This window comes from Chlorocebus sabaeus, chromosome 12, assembly GCF_047675955.1.
Source record: "Chlorocebus sabaeus isolate Y175 chromosome 12, mChlSab1.0.hap1, whole genome shotgun sequence".
NCBI lineage: Eukaryota > Metazoa > Chordata > Mammalia > Primates > Cercopithecidae > Chlorocebus > Chlorocebus sabaeus.
In genome coordinates, this window is record NC_132915.1 from 38,044,166 (window position 1) to 38,068,173 (window position 24,008).

The 24,008-nt window shown below is 39.0% G+C and overlaps 1 protein-coding gene and 1 non-coding gene across 32 annotated transcripts in view; one reads left to right on the forward strand and one right to left on the reverse strand.

The window, feature by feature from the left end:
• The window catches only part of PTPRD (protein tyrosine phosphatase receptor type D), a 2,332,079-nt gene that overhangs the window by 468,612 nt on the left and 1,839,459 nt on the right, over nt 1–24,008 (reverse strand). The gene's annotated exons all lie outside the window — the stretch shown is intronic.
• On the forward strand, nt 17,355–17,416 carry LOC119624589 (U7 small nuclear RNA). The gene has a single exon (XR_005240748.1). It is a non-coding gene; the product is annotated as a U7 small nuclear RNA (small nuclear RNA).

Below are 24,008 nucleotides of genomic sequence, written 5' to 3' on the forward strand. Positions count from 1 at the left end.
GTCAGATATTGTAAGTATAAATTAACCTGCTCCAGTGAAAAATACCCAGGGGAGCTATTACAGTCTGAAGAAATCTTCTCTTTAGTTTTAACTGTAATTACAAGTAGAATTCAATAGGAGGATGGGGGATGGTTAGCTCCAATTACACCAACCACGTTTCCCCCCCCCCCCCCCCCCCAGTCCCTGATTAAAAGATTCTGCGGTTTATGACCAGCAAAAGGTTTTGCCTTGGTACAACTCAAGACTGAAGGAATGATACAAGAAAGAGAATTTATCATCGGCAGGAGGCAATCAGCAGTCCAGAGGTGCACTGTTTATCTAAAGAATCTTAAGAGTCAGGGGGCTGCTCTTAAAATGACTTTGGCAACTCCTCCAGAAGGCTTAAAAGCTGTCTCTGAAGCCTGTGGGGTGGTATCCATTTTAATCCATTTGAGTTAAAATTACCAGTTCCAAGGAACATACCCTTAAGAGATAAAGGTAGTAAGGGAAAGAAGAAAGACACAGTCAGGGGACCTGTGTCCTAGCTAAGGAAAAGATATGTCAAAAGATTTACTGTAAACGGAAGGCAAGTTTTAAAGTAAGAGTACAACTCATTAGTATAGGAAAACAGGAAAAAAGCATTATCCAAAGCACTAAAATAAAGAAATAGTCAAACTCTATCATTTTCTAAGCTTTTAAAGGTCACATGGAGCACTATTCTAATATTTTGCAATAATGGACTCTGGGGCAGTGCTTTAATGAAATGAATTCCAAGGCTCTCTGAATCTTAATCAGACTGTGCAGGGGACGCGGGAAGGTCAGGCTGACAAGCAAATGAGGCAAACTATACTTCCATATTACAATGAGTACCTTTTCCCAAAACAAGTGTAGTGTCTTGCCTATATTTCAGATCCTAGTAACTTCTCACATTGCAAAAGGCCCTTCCACGCCACTCCGTATGCCTAACAGGCCAGCGAGCGGGTCAGCTCACGGTTCATCCGTAAGACATTCTAGTAAGTCAGCTTAAAAGTATGGTGCTTGGCCGGGCGCCGGTGGCTCACGCCTGTAATCCCTGCACTTTGGGAGGCCGAGGCGGGCGGATCACGAGGTCAGGAGATCGAGACCATCCTGGCTAACACGGTGAAACCCCGTCTCTACTAAAATACAAAAAATTAGCCGGGCACGGTGGCGGGCACCTGTAGTCCCAGCTACTCGGGAGGCTGAGGCAGGAGAATGGCACGAACCCGGGAGCAGAGCTTGCAGTGAGCCGAGATGGTGCCACTGCACTCCAGCCTGGGCGACAGAGTGAAGACTCTGCCTCAAAAAAAAAAAAAAAAAAAAAAAAAAAAGTATGGTGCTTGCACTGGACATCCTCCATTTCCTTTATTTTTTAAATGGACAAAAATTGTATATATATTATGTATATTATATATGTATATTATGTACACATAACATTTTATGTTTATGGTATAAAACATACCATCATGTTTATGGTATAAAATTGCATATGTGTACATATACAAAATACATATGTACATATTGTGGAATGGATCAAGCTAACTAAAATATCTATGCTTCACTTTTTTGCAGTGAAATTATTTAAAATCTACTCTTTTAGCAATTTTCAAGTTGTTTTTTTTTGTTTGTTTGTTTTGTTTTGTTTTTTTTTTTGGAAACGGAGTCGTCGCTCTGTCGCCCAGGCTTGAGTGCTGTGGCCGGATCTCAGCTCACTGCAAGCTTCGCCTCCCGGGTTTACGACATTCTCCTGCCTCAGCCTCCCGAGTAGCTGGGACTACAGACGCCCGCCACCTCGCCCGGCTAGTTTTTTGTATTTTTTTTAGTAGAGACGGGGTTTCACCGTGTTAGCCAGGATGGTCTCGATCTCCTGACCTCGTGATCCGCCCGTCTCAGCCTCCCAAAGTGCTGGGATTACAGGCTTGAGCCACCGCGCCCGGCTAGCAATTTTCAAGTTTATAATAGATTGTTATTTTTTTTTTTTTTTTTGAGACGGAGTCTCGCTCTGTCGCCCAGGCTGGAGGGCAGTGGCGCAATCTCGGCTCACTGCAAGCTCCGCCTCCCGGGTTCACGCCATTCTCCTACCTCAGCCTCCCGAGTAGCTGGGACTACAGGCGCCCGCCACTGCGCCCGGCTAATTTTTTTCTATTTTTTAGTAGAGACGGGGTTTCACCATGGTCTCGATCTCCTGACCTTGTGATCCGCCCACCTCGGCCTCCCAAAGTGCTGGGATTACAGGCGTGAGCCACCGCGCCCGGCCTATAATAGATTGTTATTAACTGTAGTCAACAACTTTTTATATTGAAAATATTCAAAATCGACTTTTAGCAATTTTCAAGTTTACAACACCTTGTTATTAACTGTAGTCACCATGTTGTGCAATACATCTCCTGAGCTTATTCCTTCTATCTGTCATTTTATATCCTCAATTTCTTTTCATCGTATGGCTAAAACATGCAAAATACCCTTTTCAAGGTAAATGGAAAGGCAACCCTCAACCTATTTCAGTGCTGAGACACTCATGAAAACAGAAACACTTCACACTTCTTTTTTTTTTTTCTTTTTTTTTGAGACAGTCTTGCCCTGTTGCCCAGGCTAGAGTACAGTGGCACGATCTCGGCTCAATGCAACCTCCACCTCCCAGGTTCAAGCGATTCTCCCGCCTCAGTCTCCAGAGTAGCTGGGATTACAGGTGCACACCACCACACCTGACTAATTTTTGTGTTTTTAGTAGAGACAGGGTTTCACCATGTTAATCAGGCTGGTCTCGAACTCCTGACCTCATGATCTGCCCATCTTGGCCCCCCCAAAGTGCTAGGATTACAGGCGTGAGCCACCACGCCCGGCCTACACTTCTTTTTCATGTGAAATTCCATAGTCTTAAGCAGCCAGAAAAGCACCAAATAGGTAAGCAATGATATTTTATCTCAAAATAGGTTTCTTCTCTACCTTTGCAGTTTTTCTCCATCTAACTAAATGTTACCCATTCCTCAAGACTCAATTTCAGTTTTGTTTTTGTTTTGTTTTGTTTTGTTTTTTTGAGATGGAGTCTGGCTCTGTCGCCCAGGCTGGAGTGCAGTGGCCGGATCTCAGCTCACTGCAAGCTCCGCCTCCCGGGTTTACACCATTCTCCTGCCTCAGCCTCCCGAGTAGCTGGGACTACAGGCGCCTGCCACCTCGCCCGGCTAGTTTTTTGTATTTTTTAGTAGAGACGGGGTTTCACCGGGTTAGCCAGGATGGTCTCGATCTCCTGACCTCGTGATCCGCCCACCTCGGCTTCCCAAAGTGCTGGGATTACAGGCTTGAGCCACCATGCCCGGCCTAATTTCAGTTTTAAATTCAACAACCCACCACAAGAAGGTCGAGCAAATTACAGCATATCAACATGACCAGAGTATTAAACATGAAAATGCCATATATGAATCATAACGAAGAATGGAAATTTTCATAAAGAAATCCATTTTCAAGTCAGAACAAAAACAAGTTCAAAATGATTGTAATTATATCAAAAAGTTGTACATTGACATTCACAAGTGAATGAATAATGACATAATAGAGCACAATGTTTGAGTTATTAATTCCCCACAAAGTTAAAGACTTTCCCTAGTATTAGTAACTTTCTGTATATCATAAGGTAACTGGCGTTTCCTACTCAAATTCAACTGAAAAGTATGAAGTCATTACTGTTTATTTTGCTACATGATGGATGTTGTATTAAAGTTTTATATGTATTCTTTCATTTTATCCCCAAGTGATTCTCTGGAGTAAATACTATTACTTAACACCGGTTGCAGATAAAAAAGCCCAGGCCTGCTTAAGTTTCTTAACTTGTCTATGGTGACATTGTGACAGAAGTAGGAATTTAGTCTCACCGTACCTTAGACATTTGAACATACTACCTCAAGGTGAAGCCCACTGGTGCTTGGGAGTGGCCACTGCTTTGGTTTCCTAGATTGTTAAGATGACAAATGGCTCAGTTCCATTTCAATATTGCGGCACTGGTCTGATGGCTGGATTCTACTGTCATAGGATTTTCAACTGCATTTTATTCCTCTACAAATTCCCAGATAGAGCAGGAGGGCAGGTAAAGAAGACATATTACCCTCCAAAAAGGAAAAATAAAAAACTTGAACATCAAGACAGTCAATATTTATGTTACCCCTTCAGTGCTATGCATCCTAACACAAAGTTTTTATTTTACTCACACGTCCTGCTGCCTTGGTAATTCACAAAAGGGTTGCGCGCCTGACCTCTAATGATAATTCGTCATATATCCTAACGCTTTCTTATTAGAGCTGTGAAACAATGAATTAGCAACAAATCCCCCACTCTTTGCCCCTTCAGCCCTTGGAGTTTAACTCCTCTCACATTACAGTATTTATTGAATTTCCCAGTCAAACGGTGTTCTGCTCCATAAAATTCTGACAAGTGGACTCTGCCAAGCTAATAATGGCTTCATTCTGCTGAAATAAACTTATTTCACTGCGGCAAACAAAACGACATGACCTGGAAAGGTTATTTTTAACTGGGTAATGACTCAGTCCCAACCAAGCATTTCTCTCAAGGTTCCCAGTTTTAAATAAATTTCATTTCTTAAATATAAATGCGTGCTATTATGTGTGTTCTTGTCTGTCAATCTTTCACAATGAAGTAAACGCAGATATTTTCATTGCTTAAGGTGTATGATTCTCTTTATTCAATAACTTGGACGGCTTATCAAACTATTCCCAAGGATCCTGGCATAGAGAAGCCACCCAGAGAACTTGAAAGACAAGACTGCATCAAGAAGCAAACTCCCTTTAAATAGAATCTGGTTTTTATTGCATTTTTCTTTTAATTAAACAGCATCAGAACTTTTTCAATTCGGCAAAACTTTTAAGAGTATGCCTCTGAGAAAGAGCCTTATCTCACGTTTTTAAAGCGTGAATAAATTTTGCTAAGTTTGCTTAGCCTGCTTACCAAATAAAGATAGGCCAAGACAAATTTCTCTACATCCACATTAGTTAACATCCCCCCCATATCTTAAACTCTCCATACCAAAAATGTCTGCTACTAAAAAGTTCCGTATCTTACAGTTATCATTCACATCTCTTTATCTTGCACTGCAAGCCACTCAAAAACAAACAAATGAACAAACAGAAACAACTGCCATGATCAGGTCAAATTTTTCTTCAAGTTTCAAATGATCAGGGACTCTGAGAGCACCATTACAACAGCTGGGATCTTGTATCAACATGCTGCACCCTGCCAGTCCTGCCTTCTGAGACTAATAAAAGAGAAAACCCTTGACAGCTAACAGCTGGGCTCCTTATGAAGCTGTTCAATAGAAACAACAAGGACTCCCACAGCCCACCAAAAATCAGGACTTGGTGTATAGACACAAATATGCACAAGAAAAGAAATTTGGTAAGAGGGAACACATATTTAAAAGAGACTGAAACAAGGAGATGATGAAGAGTAGTAACAGGGGAAAAAAACACTAATCAATCAAAGAGAAATCCAATCACACCAGCATAACTATTGAAGATGTTAAGAGTTAGTGCAAAAGGAATTATGCAGGGTTTTAATCTGGCTGGAGTAGGTGACTTGTATTACACACGATTAGCTATAAAGGCAAGAGAACAAGAACTTTTTCAGTAAATGCACATGGTCATGGTTCTGTCCAAACCACAATAAGAAATCCTGAATATCCTTCTGATGACCTATACTGCGTATTCACACTTGCAGTAAAAGAAACTGATGTGAATCACCTTACTATTGCTTCCTGCCAAGCCCTCTGCCTCCATATTAAAGACCATCAGCTGGGCTGTGGCTACCAGCTACAACTCCCCAATCACAGAATTATGGCCAATCGGCTTAGCAAAGTGCAAAAATAAAAGCACACTGAAGTTATATAAAACTACCGTGGATAAACAAGGAGTGGTTGTGCTGGCCACTGAGTAAAAATATCTGTAATTCCTTCAAGTTCAGTAAGTTAAAGTAAAGCTTCAAACTACAGCAGTTGAGGTTATAGTTAATATAGAGACAACACAAACAGAAACTAGCAAAAGCATAAGGAACACAAAAACTCTCCTATAATGTATTGCAGATGGTTTTTTAAAGTTTCTATGGCTACTAGTAAGGAAACAAAAGCAAAATCTTGTTCTTGCATAATGTGCATTTCAGATGGCACAACAGAATCACTTCTAATTGCCACAGATAGGTCACAAACACCAGACAGGCAGTCTGAGAAGCCACTTAATTTGTAGAGTGTGTGTGTGTCTGTGTGTGCGCGTGTGTACCTCACATACATTGTTCACCACTAGTGGCAATTCAGATACTGACCCAGAATATGAACAAGGTAGGGTGGGAGGGATTCAGCATTACTCTGGCAAATGGTCATGGCACCAATGATAAATTAACGACTCAGAGATCATTGAACTGGTTCCTGTGTTAAGTATGAGTTTCATTTTGTTAAATAGTCAACAATGAAATAGTTTTAATCCCGTAAATTCAACTTAAACAATTACTGAAGTGTGTTCAATGCCGTAGTTATTTCTATTTTTGCAGGTATTAGGCACTATGTTTTGAAAATTGTTCCAGGCAGACAAAAAAGGAAAAGTTTGGAGTTCTTTTTTTTTTCTTTTCTTTTTTTTTTTTTTTTTTTTGAGACACAGTCTCGCTCTGTTGCCCAGCCTGGAGGGGGCAGTGGCTCCATCTCACTTCACTGCAACCTCCACTTCCTGGGTTCAAAAGATTCTCCCACCTTTTGAGTGGGAGAAAAAAAAGTCTCCTGAGTAGCTGGGATTACTGGCGCCCACCACCACGCCCAGCTAATTTTTGTATTTTTAGTAGAAACGGGGTTTCACCGTGTTGGTGAGGGTGGTCTGGAACTACTGACCTCAGGTGATCCACCCGCCTCAGCATCCTAAAGTGCTGGGATTACAAGCGTGAGCCACCGCACCCAGGCAAAAAGTTTGGAGTTCTATACCTGAATCCTCAGGACAAACAAAGTGGGGGGGGAGGGGCAGGGGTGAGGGGTGTATTTTCATTAACAAAAAGAAAATGATTCCCAGAGCGTGAACCCATAATCTATTTTAAGTAACTCCACCTAAGGAAATGTTTATTTCAATTATGATACCTAGTTATCTACTGAGGAAATATAAAGCATGGTGAGAAAACTATTTATTTAGAGACAGGGTCTCACTCTGCTGCCCAGGCTGCAGTGTAGTGGCAGCTGGGACTACAGGTGCGCACCACCATGCCCAGCTAATTTTTTTTTTTTTTTTTTTTGTAGACACAGTCTCACGATGTTGCCCAAGTTGGTCTCGAACTCCTGGGCTCAAGCAATCCTCCTGTCTCAGCTTCCCAAAGTGCTAGAATTACAGACATGAGCCACCACACTTGACCTATATTAAACAGCCCAGAACTTACACATTCCTATTGCTATTGTATCCTTTTCCATAGTTACCTTGGGAAGCTAGATACTCAGGCTGCTTAAGTAGAATTTTCTAGCAACACTTTCAACACACAACTTTTAGCTTTACTCAGCTTATAGTTACTTTACTTGAGCAACAGCAATATGGAGTCAAAGTAATATTATTTCTCCAATATTAAAAATGGGTACTAACCCCCTAAACATCCCTCATTTTTGAAGATGACAATTTATTCCCTGCCCTTCATCTCAAAATTTTTTTACCTTCTCATTTTCCCCCAGTTGACATGTATAATTTGTGCCTTTTTTTAGTCTATTAATGTCTAGGACAGGGGTGTAAACAATAATCTATATTGGTTTAAAAAAAAAAAGATACTGAATAAAGCCTAGATCCATCTGGATCTCTCTCAATCCCCCTGGAAAGATATCTGAAATATCTAAAGTTGAAGATGGTAGAGAAGAGGAGCCGGAGAGACCGGAGGGGAGTGGTGTGGAGATGACAGGAGGGGGAGGAAGGAGAGATGGGACAGGACAGGAAGACAGGAGAGAGGTCCCTATTAGGTCTCATAAGGAAAGAAACACGTCTTTCCCGACATCTTTGCAAGTATGTCTACTAACTCACCCTTTATGTCATGACTGCCCCAGCAACACAGCTCATGCTGCCTCCACCCCAGTCATCTTCCAACTGAATGATGGATAATCTTGCTTATTATAACTTCAACCTCTAGAAAGGAAGCATTTTGCATCCTAGTTATCACAACCCCCCCCCTTTTTTTTTTACTCATTGTTAACCCTATCTGCAAGAGGTATTTACATTTAAAAGGTTTTTTGCTAACTTTGAGAAGTAAAAGATTTGCTAACTTTGAGAAATAAATGAATCCAGTTCAGTTACTATCTTTTGTGAAAATCTTCCATTACATCAAAATAAGGGAGATTTTTTTTTTCTTAATAACAGGATGTATCGAAAACATTCTGTGCTTGATCACATCTGTTATTCTGCATTCAAAATTCAAAATTCATTTAGGACAACTAAATTAAGAAAGCAAAAAAATGGTTATGAGTAGCCATGGCCATAATGGAAAAACATAGCCAAATGTTTTTGGTTCATACAAGATGATTTTTTTTTTTTTTTTTTTTTTGAGATGGAGTTTCGCTCTTGTTGCCCAGGCTGGAGTGCAATGGGCAATCTCAGCTCACCGCAACCTCCGCCTCTCAGGTTCAAGCCATTCTCCTGCCTCAGCCTCCCAAGTAGCTGGGATTACAGGTGCTCACCACCACACCCAGCTAATTTTGTATTTTTAGTAGAGACAGGATTTCTCCATGTTGGTCAGGCTGGTCTCAAATTCCCGACCTCTGGTGATCTGCCCACCTCAGCCTCCCAAAGTGCTGGGATTACAGGCGTGAGCCACTGCGCCCGGCCAAGATGTTTTTTAACTTAGCCTAAAAATGTTTCCCTTAAAATCAGCAAAGGAAAAGTCATGGAGGAAAATCAAAACAAACACCTACACCGATGACATTTCTTATCATTCAAATTAGCCATAACTCTTTTCAAGTGCAAAATCAAATTTCGAATATCAGGAAAAATAGCCCAAGTCAATCCCATTGCTTCCAATCCACTTTTGAAGAATAGAATTCATTTATCGACCAATTGTTTAATTTTTTACTCAGGAATTGATGCAATGTGCAGTACAACTTTGGAAGTTTATGCAAATTTAATCCAGTACAGGCAAGATGTCTTATATATTATGATGTTCTTATATCACCAATTTAATGTTTACTGGACCTTATCAATGTCACATTACTTTACATAAAAATAACTTTAGCTATATATGCATCACAGTTCACAGCTAAAACAGACACAGGACTGAGTCATTTCAATTATTATAAGAAGCAGTACTGTAAGAGGCCACTAAGAAGCATTTGCATAGAGGAAGCCAATTGACTTCCTGAAGGATGACTCCAAAGGCGTCACCAAAGACGCCATTTTACGGGCTCAGTTAGAGGTTATATGAGTAAAGGCACCCCGAGACACCGATTATACTTGACGCTTCTATTAATGAATTGTTTTTTCAGCATTTGGCCCAAAAGTTCTCTCTTCTCATCTGCCACATTTTGCAGCAGAAGCCACCATAGCTGATTGGCACAGAGGTGGTTTTCTGACCCAAAATGTGTCAATGAAAATGTGGGACACAAATGGAAACAGATTTCCTTCAGTAGTTGGATATATGATATGTAAAGCTCCGGAACTATTAGTAGCCATAATTCCCACTGACCTGCTCTGTAGAAAAACGTATGAATTGATGTACACAGAGCAGTAGAATTTCAATGTATTCCTAAGGCTGCATCCTGCCTTAACGTTCTGTGACCCATATCAGAACTCCTGTCTTCTTTGATGTTTGTTTGTTTTTAGCTAGTTCAAGTTTAAATTCCGTTATTGTCAATGTAAATGCCGCTGGGCATTTAAGACGTGGTTTAGAAACACTAGAGCAACTTTTTAAACTGCTCGTAGCTTATTATTGAGGGGTAAAAGAATCAATTTAATGAGTTACAATCAGAAACATATTTAAAAAAAACCAGAATAGCATAGAATTGGCATCCCATATCGAGAGGGGGTGGAATTCAACCCGTGTCTTACACTATACCCAAAAATAAATTTCAGGTGCATTAAAGACTTAAATGTGAAAATTAACACTATACAACATTTAGAAAAGACTACAGCATATCTTTGAATCTGGAGGGTAGAAAGCAGTTCTTAAACAAGACACAAAAAGAACCATATGGAAATGATAGATAAATTGCACCATACCTTCTAATACACTATACAATACTATACAACTTACTTTCATTGTGTTTATTATTTATTTGCTTGCTTTTTTTTTTTTTTTTTTTGAGACAGGGTCTCACTGGGTCACTCAGGCTGAACTGCAATGGTGCCACCATCACTCACGGCAGCCTCAAACTCTTGGGCTCACGCAATCCTCCCGCCTTGGCCTCCTGAATAGCTGGGACCATAGGCACGTGCCACCACGCCTAATTTTTTTTTTTTATTTTTTGTAGAGACAGGATCTCACTACATTGCCCAGACTGGTCTCCAACTCCTGACCTGAAGTGATCCTTCTGCCTCTGCCTTCCAACACATTAGGATTACAGGTGTGAGCCACTGCACTTGGCTTCATTTCTAAAAAACAAAATAAATTTATTATTTATCGTACATTGTCTTTCTTGTCCAATAAAGTGTTAGCCTCAGAAGAGTAGGGAATCTTGTCTGTTTTTTATTTTGTGTTTTTGAGACAGAGTCTCGCTCGGTTGTCCAGGCTGGAGTGCAGGGTGCGATCTTAGCTCACTGTAACCACTGCCTCCCAGGTTCAAGCAATTCTCCTGCCTCAGCCTCCCGAGTAGCTGGGACAACAGGTGCCTGCATCTGTTTTATTCATAGACACATCTACAATGCTCTGTACATAATAGATGATCAATTAATACTTGTTAAGCATGTATGAATATCTAAGCATACTTTAGTCACAAGAGAAAACATATTTCTTAGTGTGGATTGAGGTTAAAAGGTTGCAAAATATTACAATGGATACCTACAATTTGTATATTTGGTTAGTACGTAGGGAAAGGGAAAAAAAGGGGGTAGTAGCAAAACAGAAATGCTGTATTTTATTCTATAGACCTACACTATCCAAAGCTATTTAAATTAATTTAAAATTAAAAGCAAAAATTCAGTCCCTCAGTCTCACTATCCACATTTAAAGTACTCAGTCCAGCTACTATACCGGACAAAACAGAAGATACAGAATGCTTTTTTTATTGAGGAAAGTGCTAGTGGGCAGTGCTGCAATAGCCAATAAAAGACTCACACCATATTTGAAGCTGGCAAATATTGAGATTACATCAGGGTTTTTAAGGCAACTGGCATCTATGGAGAGAGTGAACTAAAGGCAGAAGAAAGTAGAATCCTCAAAGAGGGCAATTACATGGAAATTAAAATGGTAAACATGAGAAAAAGTGACAAAGGATGTAGAAAGAATAGAATGCAGAGGAGAAGACAATTTTTTTTTCTTTTTTCTTTTTCTTTTTGAGATGGAGTCTCACACTGTTGCTCAGGCTGGAATACAGTGGCGTGATCTCGGCTCACTGCAACCTCCACCTCCCAGGTTCAAGCGATTCTCCTGCCTCAGTCTCCTGAGTAGCCAGGATTACAGGCACGCACCATCACGCTGAGCTAATTTTTGTATTTTTAGTAGAGACACGGTTTCACCACGTTGGTCAGGCTGGTCTCAAACTCCTGACCTCGTGATCTGTCTGCCTTGGCCTCCCAAAGTGCTGGGATTACAGGCGTGAGCCACTGCGCCGCCCAGCCTTCTTTTTTTTTTTTTTTTTTTTTTCTTTTATTTTGAGACAGAGTCCTGCTCTGTCTCCCAGTCTATAGTTCAATAGGGCCATCTCGGCTCACTGCAACCTCTGTCTCCCAGGTTCAAGCGATTCTGGAGGAGAGAAATTTAAAGGAATTTCAGAGTTATATCATCAGGGTTTGTGGACTGAACATGAGATTTGAGGGGAAAGAAAGGAATGTGAGATGACTGAGGATGCTGACTGGCTAACTAGGTGACGGGTGAAGAGAAGTCATTTTCAGTGGATGGATACTAGACAGGCTAAAAGCTCTTTTGACCCAGGTGTTTTAACTTAGGGAACATATCAAAATGATCAAGTCAAAATGCGGGAAAAAAATGTGTTTTAAGGCCAGGGAATGCCTGCAATGGACAGCCAGACCTTCATCACTTCCCTGACACAAGTCTCAGATAAAAGGTAGAGTGAAGGTCAGGGACTGAGTAAGTAATGAAGCAAGAAATATGTGAGAATTATGACGGAATGTGTGAAATTATCTGTCACAATCATTTCTTAAGGGTGGAAACAAAGCTGAAATAGTTCGTTTTTAGACAACATCAAAATGACGTTGAGTAACTATCAATATAGCATGTATATGCAGAGGGTAGATTGAGGGGAATGCATTTGGCCTTGGACACATGAATTTGAAGTACTTATGACTCCACTTGGTAAATTGTCTCCAGTCACCTATTGTACTACAGAGATTGTTACTTTGATTCTAAAAGTAAGAAGATGTCTCCACAAATTGGATGCCACAAAATGAAACTGAAAGTCATGCATAGGGGAAATGAGTTCCAGAACATACGCATTAAAAATGATAATAAATGTAGTCACTTTCTAGATTCTAGTTTATACTGAACCAAGGTCAGTGGCTTATGGAAATACTAATGGCTACCTCAGCTGTCCTTTTCTAATGGGCGGCAGAAGCATTTATAATGGAGGTGAGCATTCAGTTCCATTTTTGAAGAAGACAATGAGGAAGTATCAGTGCTGAAGACTGAAATCTAGCTTTTGGACTACTGACTTAAATTCTTTGGATTTTACTCAAATCTGCCGCAGCTGAGAAGAGGGGTGTGTTACAGCCTTTCCATTGTTGTTTAATCTTTTAAAAAATGAAATTATAGATCTTGAAGATATATTTAAGCACACATTTTGTGAGCAATTAAATTTAACCATTGATAAAAGGAGGCGCAAAATCCTCTGCTACAGGTAGAGACCTCTAGTCTTTGCTCATAAAGGACACACTTTCCTTTTCTGCCCCCTTTTTTCCTTTTCTCCATTTCTCTCCCTCTTTTTTCTTTCCTCTTATTAACGCTAAAAAGGAATATGATTTTTTAATCAACCCCCACAGGTAGAGCCATTTCACATTTACAAAATGTTCTCACATCCATCATTTAAGATATTTACATTTCAAGGGATCAGTAGGAAAAGTGGTACAATGCCCCTGCTGTCAATGAGAAAACTCAAGCTCAAGAAGCTGGCAACCTATGTAAGGACCTGTGGTGCTTTAGCGGCAAACAGATGACTCCTACCTGGGTAGCCAGCCTCCTGGCTGGCCCTCAATTATCCCTGCTTCCAACCATGCACAACCATGTCATTGTAACAGGGTTACTGCATACCATACGATGATGGTATGTTACTTCTACAATTAGGTTATCAGCAGCTTCTATCTTTGGCTCTTATTCTCTCTTTCTTTGATCACTCATTGTGGAATAAGCCAGCTACCATGTGAGCAGTCCAATGGTGGAACTCAACTGATAAGGAATTGAAGGTTCCTTGGTCTAAAATGGAAATAGGAATGCTGGTCAACACACTTCCATCTTGGAAAAAGATCCTCCAGCCCCAGTCAAACCTTCAGATGACTACAGACCCATCTAACATTCTGATTGCAGCTTCATGAGAGACTGAGCCAGAACCACACAGATTCCTGACCCTCGGAAACTGTGAGATAATAAGTATACACTGTTGTAAGCTGTCAGATTTGGGATAATTTGTCATAAAGCAATAAATATGACACCTCTCACTCTGAGTTCAGTGCTCTTCCTACTCTACACAGTTACACCTGCATTCAGAACAGTTTTGTTTACAGAGGTTTGCCAAATAACCACAATATTCTGTTAGACATCATTTTTAAAAAGACAGACAAGACTGACAACATTTGTGCATGTAATTTAAAATAATGCAGGTGCTTTATTTGGATATTAGAACAGAAAAAAAAAAAACCCTTATACTGAAAGTGTGCTATAGATACACTACGTATCTAGGTTTGTATTTTTTAATTCATTTATAAATCCATAACCACCTGTCTAAAATCAGTCTCAAAATTGAAGACTATCAGAGGAAGAGGTCTGGCTGGATTCACTTTTACCCAAAGGAGAATTATCACAAGCTGAAGTTCTTCAATTCCCTGCAGCACAGCTGTGATATTAATATAGAGTACTAGGAAACTAAAGAAACGTCTTACTTGACTGCAGTTGTCACATTATCATGCATTACAGTGCAGCAGCCTGAATCAAAGAGATATGCAAAATTCACCAAGGACAGCAGCAATGCATTTTTTTCCCCCTGTATTTGTGGAAAGACATCAGGAAAAGGAAGGCAAGTATGAATGCAAAAACATCTGCTCCCTAAACTCATTTAAAAAATATCACTGCAAAAAATAAATGTGAATCATCTATAGTGTATAGCAGATGGAAGTGCAATATGTTTAACTTAAGGCAAAAAGGGGATGCAACTGAAGAACCAGAGGGTACGGAAATAAAATAATACTTAAGCCCATTTTACATAATGCTGCCCATTAGGCTACACTCTGGTAAAATGTGTAGAAAATCATCTTTTATCTATATCACACTACTTTGAAAGAATTCCAAATAATTACAGTAGACGCTCTAGTGGCATTTACAATCACATTCTCTAGTGACATTTACATTCACAGAAGCCAATTTTCTTTTTTTGGACAGGGTCTCATTATGGTACCAAAGCTGGACTTGAACTCTTGGGCTCAGGTGATCCTCCTGCCTTAGCCTCCCAAGTAGCAGGAGCTACAGGCGTGTGTCATGGCCCCCAGCAAAAGCCAAATTTGAGGGCAGCAACATAACCTTAAAATGAGAAATAAATTACAGAGTTGTCTTGGTTTCAAAGCGATTTTAACTTCACTGACTTGCCTTAGAGGAACTTAACAAGAAAGAGCAAACCGAGGAATAAGTTATTTTAGATAACTGCAGCAACAATGCAATGACTCAGGATTTGGGGAAAAATTACGTATGAACTTATGGTCATGAAAAAAAAAATCATCAAATAGTCTGAATGCCTTTGGATAAATGGTCAATGAGTGACAGTATGCAAAGGAACGTAAGTCAATTTTTTGTACTGCTGATTAATTATTTGGAACCCAATTTTAAAACAAAGCTGTTTATCTTCTTGGCATGCACTTACGTTTCGTGAATTCATAACATCTCTTAGCCTCAAAAATGGAACCTTTTCAAATCTTCAGCATTCATTTAAAGGTTTCATTTTAATGTATTGGGCACTACCAAAATGGGAAAACATTAGTATCATCCATCCCTATGTTTATTTTATATGAAGAAAAAAAAAATTTTTTGAGATGAGTCTCACTCTGTCACCCAGGCTGGAGGGCAATGGCACAATCTCGGCTCATTGCAACCTCCGCCTCCCAGCTTCAAACAATTCTCCTGCCTCAGCCTCCTGAGTAGCTGGGATCACAGGCACCTACTACCACTCCCAGCTTTTTCTATTTTTAGTAGAGACAGGGTTTCACCATGTTGGCCAGGCTGATCTCGAACTCCCGACCTCAGGCGATTCGCCCACCTCGGCCTCCCAAAGTGGTGGGATTACAAGTGTGAGCCAGCACGCCCAGCCAATGAAAAAATGAAACAGCCTACTTAGGCATTACACAAGAGAAAGTATGATGGATTTTTAATTTCACACACTGGATACCACCACCAATACCAGGGTCACTGGACTGATGGATGAAAACTTTTGCGTTGTGGAGACAGAGTAACAGCAATCAATGTATCATTTAACAGTATCTCAGTAATATTTTAATCATAGCCCATGTAAGAATAGATTGCAACGTCCTTTTAGGACAGTCCAAAAATTTTAGAGTTAGAAAATTACTACAAAGTCTCATTTATGAAGGGGAAATGCATAAAATTCTAAAGTCAAAGTTATCTAAAGCAATCTATGCTACTATTCACTATGTAACATATAAGATCTAGAGAAGGTTATTTGTTAATGTACTCTCATTTTGAAAAATAAGCTCAAACAAAACGCATAAAAGTATGCACCAAGTCGCATGTTTAAAAAAAATAAAAGGCCCTTTTTACCTTGTACAGTTACATTACAGAGCAAAGTTCTTTTGACTTCAGTGAGAAAACATTTCTGAAGAAATTAAGTGCCAAATGATGAAACATGATGACCACAAAGGCAGGTTTAGGTGTGTAATAGAAACATATCAAGTTAAGCCTTTCCAAATAATCTATGCATACTGTTGGTAGCCAAAGCAGAAAATGCTATAGGCCAACAGATGTTTAGGAATATATATGTTTATCTATATCTGTATGTTTAAAAACTTACAGATGAAAGGATAGACATGAACTGCCCTGATTCTTAATTGCCAAGTTTTAAGTACATTTTCATTATATTGGAATCTAATATTTCAAATTTCCTTGGGGGGGTTAAATATTTAAATATATAAAACTGAACAGTATTCTCTAATAGGGGCTAGTGGAAGCCTGTGAAACATTTGACCTTCGCCATTAATACAAAATGTTCTTCAGTGGGCTGACATTGGGATGTAAGAACAGTCCCACTGAATTACGTTTATCAGTAGCTTAGAGTAAGTTAGTATTGCACAGCCTACGACACTTATCAGTCATCAGAGTACTTGTGACTATCAAGTAGAAATATGGAATTTAACTGTCTCTCTCCTCCCAGTATTTAATTTCTTAAAAACTCTGCAGTTATCTATGGCTTTTTGATTTGGATGACAGTAACTTAAAAGCCGTAACTTATCACATCAAATCATCACGTGCCTGATAATCATGGCTTTGAAAATGAGTACAATTTCTATTTTATTCGCGTAATAGATTTATGTAGGAGACCAAACACAGAAGCTGTGATCTTCTGGTTGAGAAATTCAAATTTCCTTAATCCAGAATTATGCCAAGTGCCCATATTTATTTTCTAGAAAATAAAGGATAACAAACACTTTCATTGGTAAACTCAAACATCGCTAGAACTTGAAAGAGCTTTCTAAATAATTAAATATAAAATTCAATTCAAATTACATTCAGAGTATTTTCTGTGTTAAAATTTTTGTGTTTTTTTTTTTTAGTTTATGGAATTGAATAACCCAAGTAAAATATTTCTGTAATCTCTTAGCTACTATAATGTTAGATTAATTGGAACAGTCCATTCCCCAACCATTTGGGATAAACTGAAAACTGCTGTCACATGATACGCCTTACTATTAGAATATACTCAAGAGACTTAGAGCACACAAAATTTGACCATGTTATAAAATAAATTCAAGCTACAGTGTTACAGTTCTTTTCGAATTTGTCTAGCAGGCTTTCTAGTTTTTGCCAGAAAGCCCCCCACCCAATGAAAAATAAATAAAATAAAGTAAAATCAAGCTACAAATGAACGTAAATCCTCATAAGATTGTCTTACGGTTAAGAGATTTACTCCCAGTTCTTCTCACCATAACTATAATGTACAATAATACGAAAAGCTCATTTAAAGTCATGAATTCCAAACTCTTCCACCATCAATTCATTTTCCAAAGCTATCAAATAAATACATGGCTTAACTTTGATTTGTTTATTCGGTGCCAACACACAGAATCTTGATGATATGCAAAAAGGATGGCTAAGCTATATATGATGCAGTTAGGAGAAGTCCTTTCTGCACCATCACACACTATGAAGATCGCCTCGTCCTTGAGATCCCTTACGACAGTGTTCTATCTTGCTTATCAAACATCCCACTACCCAGCAAAATCTCTCTGGAACTATCTCAAACACTACCATATCTGTGAAGCTCTATCTCATCCACCAACTACATGTGATTTTCCTCTCACTGACCTCACAAGAAGCAAAAGCTGAACCATTTATCCCACTATGCTTTGTACTGAAGATATTTGCATATTTGTCTTTGGCTCTCTGTTGGACTCTGAGGTCCTCGAGAGTAGAGAATGTGTCTTCTCATATTTATATTTATTCACTTTAGTGTCTAGAACAGTACAGACTCTCAGAGAATAAATTTAACAGAATCTTTCTTTTTTTTTTTTTTTTCCATTTTTAGAGAGTCTTGATATGTCACCCAAGCTCTCTGCAGCCTCGAAGTCCTGGACTTAAGCAATCCTTTGACCTGAACCTTAACAGAAACTATCTTACAAGACAAATGGCAACTTGACTCAAAGCTCAAAGTCTCATGCTGGTCTTACATGGAATTCTACCCTTTATGGTTTATAGAATGGAATTCTCTCCTTTTTTACTTCATTATATGATAATTAGAATATTTTATGTGACTAAGTATAGATCTGTGAATCAAATTTTCATTTTTCTTCTTTGGTGTCTCTTTTCCCAATCAAATCTTAATACATTAGAATTTTAAATAAAATAACTAAACAACCTAATCATGTAGGGTAAATCCTAGGATCATTAAGTCCAGTTCTCCAGAAACTCTTTAAGAAATAATCAAGATAAAAAATCACTTGAAAAATTTTTCACGGTTTAAATCATACCAAAGTGCCATCCTACCATTCCCTGTGCCAAGAATGCAGATAATACTGTTTTCAAACGGGGATTATTTAGAGAATGGAAAACCAAACAATTCTGGGTTTGCTGGCCTAAGCATAGTAAATCAGCAGAGAAGTTCTGATATTTACTAACAGGAAAAAGATTATAAATGGAAGATGTTTAAATCTACCAAAATCATTCTGAATCATCTTTAATAAAGAATAGCTTCCTGTTGCATTTGAAAGCTAGCATAGCATATCGTCTAAAAGCTGTGACTTTTTTACTCATCCATTCATTTAACAAATGTTTATTAAGCACCTACTCTATGTTAAGTGTTGATCATGGGAGCTGTAATTCTGCAGTTCATACAAGAAAGCTGAGCTTTCTTGAAGTTTACAGGTAGTTAAATACATTTAATCTGCAATACTGGCTCCTACTAGTGCTTCGGTGATCATATATAATAAATACAGTTATTTTAGTCACAGACTTCTCATTGATATAAATTTACAATGAACTATAAGTCAAAGTATCTAGGTCCTAGTCTCATTTCTGTAGTTCTGTAGTTTACTTCTCATAGAAGTCACAACAACAACTCAGAGCCTCGCTTTCACATGTACAGCTTGAATGCGTAAGTCCAGCCTGCTTTCCTTACAGGGTTATTACGAGGATTAATAAAAAGATCCAATAAAGTGATAATGCACTGGGCATATTTTTAGATACTATATTAATTTCACATGCATCGCTTTATTTAATAGTAATTATAGTCCTATGGTACTATAATAAAATACTCCTTATCTACATGTCAGAGTCCACAGTTATCTGTAAGAAACATCTCTTTCAAATTTGTCTGTTTTAAAATAAATGCACGTATTTATTTACACAGATAATTATCACCAGTAGTCTGGTAGCAATCACGTCCCAGTTCATTGTCCTTAAAGGTTTCCTCAAGGAACCCTAGTGCAGATAATGCTAGAAAGTGTTTCAGTTTTGTTGTAGTTGGTATAAGAATGAATTCCTGGAGGCAGCTCAGAATTCATTAAAGAGAACTGCCTCAGGGTGACCCCTGAGGTTCTTTAAAGTTTCCCTGCTGGAAGAGACCTGGAATTGTCCAGTTTGGAAGATATAAGTACTAAATACATCAGCGTAATAAAAAAGAAAAGAAAAGGAATACATTTGGTTGACAGGAAGCAGGGGAGAGGGAGGAAGTGTTACCTTGCAGACTCCTAGCATCTGTAATGTTAGCAAAGAAGTTTGTTATTTTTTTCCAGAAATCAAGCTCAAAGTCTTAGCAACCAACTGAAAACTCCAGCTGCCCTCTCAACTTCTGCCTTCCTTAATAAAGATGGTATAGCAGATGTAGCCAGCTTCAATTAACTTTTATGAAAAGAATTATTCTTTTATGTTTAGATACATTCTGTAATGAATGTCTGTCACTCTTATTTACTCTACCAATTCTCCAAAGAAATCCTCCTTCCTTAATTACACTGTTAATGTTTTGATCCCCCAACCCTCACACACACTTTTTTTTTTTTTTTTTTAAAGTTGGTATGTGACCTCAGTCAATCCAGGGCAGATTTTCCCAGACACACAAAAAAATTTGTTTTCAAGCAATATCAGTAAGATTCTGTTAGAAATAATAAATATAGTGCTGCCACTGTAATTTTTTAATGAGGATAAACATTCATATCCATCAGTTACACAAAGTATACAAGCACAGGACGGCACTACCATTATTTTTCATGGACACAAAGGTGTGATAAATAGTAATCATCACTTCATCATTTCCCTGCCTTCCACATATAAGTACATACGAATATATGTGTGCATGCATCATGCCTTTCTGATGACTGCTCAACACCAAAATTTTAATGACTTTTTTTTGGCTCCTTTTTTTAATGTATGTATATTTTTTAAAAACTGATTCTATTTGACATGATGGCAGCCATTCTGTCAGAGGCATGTGAGCCAGAGCAACTCCATCTTGAATGGGGTAAAATGGATAAAATGAGGCTGAGACCTACTGGGCTAAATTTCCAGACAGTTAAGGCATTCTAAGTCACAGGATGAGATAGGAGGTCTGCACAAGATACAGGTCATAAAGACCTTGCTGATAAAACAGCTTGCAGTACAGAAGCCAGCAAAATCCCACCAAAACCAAGATGGCCACAAGAGTGACTTCTGGTTGTTCTCACTGCTACACTCCCACCAGCACTATGACAGTTTCCAAATACCATGGCAATGTCAGGAAGTTACCCTAGATGGTCTAAAAGGGGGAGGCATGAATAATCCACCCCTTGTTTAGCGTATCATCAAGAAATATCCATAAAAATGAGCAATCAGCTGCCCTTGGGGCTGCTCTGTCTATGGAGTAGCCATTCTTTTATTTCTTCACTTGCCTAATAAACTTGTTTTCACTTTATGGACTTGTCCTGAATTCTTTCTTGCAGGAGATCCAAGAACCCTCTCATGGGGTCTGGATTGGGACCCCTTTCCGGTAACAATTCCATTTTTTCTCTGAAATGGTCAAAGATATTTCTCAGAAAATAATATTAGTAAAAACTGTATGAATAATATTATAAATATATGAGCTGGGAATTCTAGGCAGGCAGTTCTGCATTTGAACATCAATGCTGTGGGGCTATGACACAAATACTTAATCTCTCTGAGCCTTAGTTTCTTCATCTAAAAAGTGGGTTTATTTTTGCAAGGAATAATATATGCAAAAACTAACACCTAGCTTTCAGACGTATAATTTGCTCCTTTCCCAATTTCTCTCTTGTTGGAGACACAAGATCATGAAGATGGTAGTTCAGGAACGAACTTTCCAAAGGGTCACAAAAGTCAGGATAAACTCAGAAATAAAAATGCCCTGGCAGTTATTATTGACTCACATAGTAATTATTGGTCCTCAAATCTTGCTATAGTTAATAAACTTCCCTTTGTCTCATATTGATCATTTTGGCATCATCTCATGGAATTAAAAGTGGAGCTTAGGTATTTGTTTCACTGATCTTCAGGAAAAATTTGAGTCATTCGGAACACATTTTAATGATTTTGATGATAATGTGAAGTAAGGGTTGCCCATTAAACCTGGCCGGGTGCAGTGGCTCATGCCTGTAATCCCAACAATCTGGGAGGCTGAGGTGGGCGGACCACCTGAGGTTGGGAGTTCGAGACCAGCCTGACCAACATGGAGAAATCCCGTCTCCACTAAAAGTACAAAATTAGCCAGGCATGGTGACACATGCCTATAATCCCAGCTCCTCAGGAGGCTGAGTCAGGAGAATCACTTGAGCCTGGGAAGCAGAGGTTGCAGTGAGCAGAGATGGACCCACTGCACTCCAGCCTGGGCGACAGAGCAAGACTGTCTCAATTTAAAATAAATAAATAAATAAATAAATAAATAAATAAATAAATAAATAATTTTTTAAAAAGCATGGGGGGCTGTTACCCATTAAACCTGGCTCCTAGGTTACTTCTTTCACTATGTGTCATGTGCCCTGACCTCTCAATGTCAACCCTTCATGGTATTACCACAGTTCTTTGCATACTGTAGAAACTGAAAAGCAGTTTTTAAAAAAGAAAGGAAGAGAAGGGGAGGAGATGGGAGAGGAGAGAAATGTGAACTGAGATAATTCCCACTTACTTTACCTCTCAATGAGATGAGGGTAAAGATTTTGAAAATCCTGAAATATTATTTATTATCGCCAATCTTTTTATAGCATCACATAACTGGAGCCAGACTGCATCAATGATTAAATTACTTTCTTAATATACCCTTTAAATTTAGGCTCTTTCAGAGCCCTGCTCGTTCCATCCACCCATAGTCACAGATTCATAAACTCTAACTAGAAAAAGAAATACAGGGATTATCTCAGTAATGCTTCCCCACACCCTGTTATAGATGCATCCATTAAAGTGAATTGGTGAAAGGTTTTTCGGTACAAGTCTGAGTGTAAAAAACAGTACAGAAATCTCTACTTCAGATACCATGTGTCACAGGGATTCTGAGGTTGCTTCCCTGACTCTCACGCCATTAATATGCTTCATAAGCTATACAGCCACACCTAAAAGCCCTCAAGTAGAAGAACATTCACAATCGCCTTCCTTAATGACACTCCCTGCCCCAAAGGCAAAGAAAGGAATCACAAAAGTAAGCGAAAGGAGATGCACAAATAAACTGATGAGTAATTGCAAAGCCTGTGCCTAAGGGAAATCAGGATTTTCCTGAAAACTGGCCACACTCAGCCTGCAGGAAGTTCTCAAAAGTGGTAATATTTCCAGTTACAAATTCTAGTTCCTTCCTTCTAGGTCAATTTGCAGATCCTGGCCATATGTTTTTATTCAGAAAAGGCCCTGGCAACCCACAACTAACATTCAGAAGATATGTGATCTTGGAGAAATTGCTTAAATTCTTTCAATTGCCTCATCTTTAAAGTGGAGATAGGCTAGGAGTGGTGGCTTAACCTGTAATCTCAGTGCTTTGGGAGGCCAAGGTGGGAAGACAGCTTGAGCTCAGGGGTTCCAGAGCAGCCTGGGCAACACAGCAAGATCACATCTCTACAAAAAATTTGAAAACTAGCTGAATGTGGTGGCACACACCTGTAGTCTCAGCTACTTGGGAGGCTGAGGTAGGAGGATTACTTGAACCCAGGAGTTTGAAGTTATAGTGAGCCATGACAGCACCACTGCATTCTGGCCTGGGCAACAGAGCAAGACCTCAGCTCTAAAATTAAATAAATAAAATGGACTTAATAATTACATTTACCTCCTAGGGCAGTTAAAAGAACTACACAAGGCTGGGCATGGTGGCTCATGCCTGTAATCTCAGCACTTTGGGAGGCCGAGGTGGGCAGATCACGAGGTCAGGAGATCAAGACCATCCTGGTTAATACCGTGAAACCCCGTCTCTACTAAAAATACAAAAAAAAAAATAGCTGGGCGTGGTGGCAGGCACCTGTAGTCCCAGCCACTTGGGAGGCTGAGGCAGAAGAATGGTGCGAACCTGGGAGGCAGAGTTTGCAGTGAGTGAAGACAGTGCCACCGCACTCCAGCCTGGGCAACAGAGTGAGACTCTGTCTTAAAAAAAAAGAAAGAAAGAAAAAAAAATAAAAAAGGAACTACGCAAGATAATGGATGTAAAGCAATTGACATACGGTCATCTTACAGCCAATGTTAGTTATTATTTTTATTTATGAATCAGTACACACGTCTGAAAGTGGTTCTGAAAAAAAGTCCCCTTTTCTCTCTGATCTGAACAAACGTACACCTTAGATAATATGAATAATAATGTATACCATAATTATTAGGCTTCCCTATAATGTAATTACCTGAGGGAATAAATAGCTATGATTACTAAAATCAATGGAATTAGTTTTGCCAATGAGAAAATCAAACTCAATTGGAAGCTCTTTGACACTCCCTTTAGTAATCTACTCTTTTCAGAT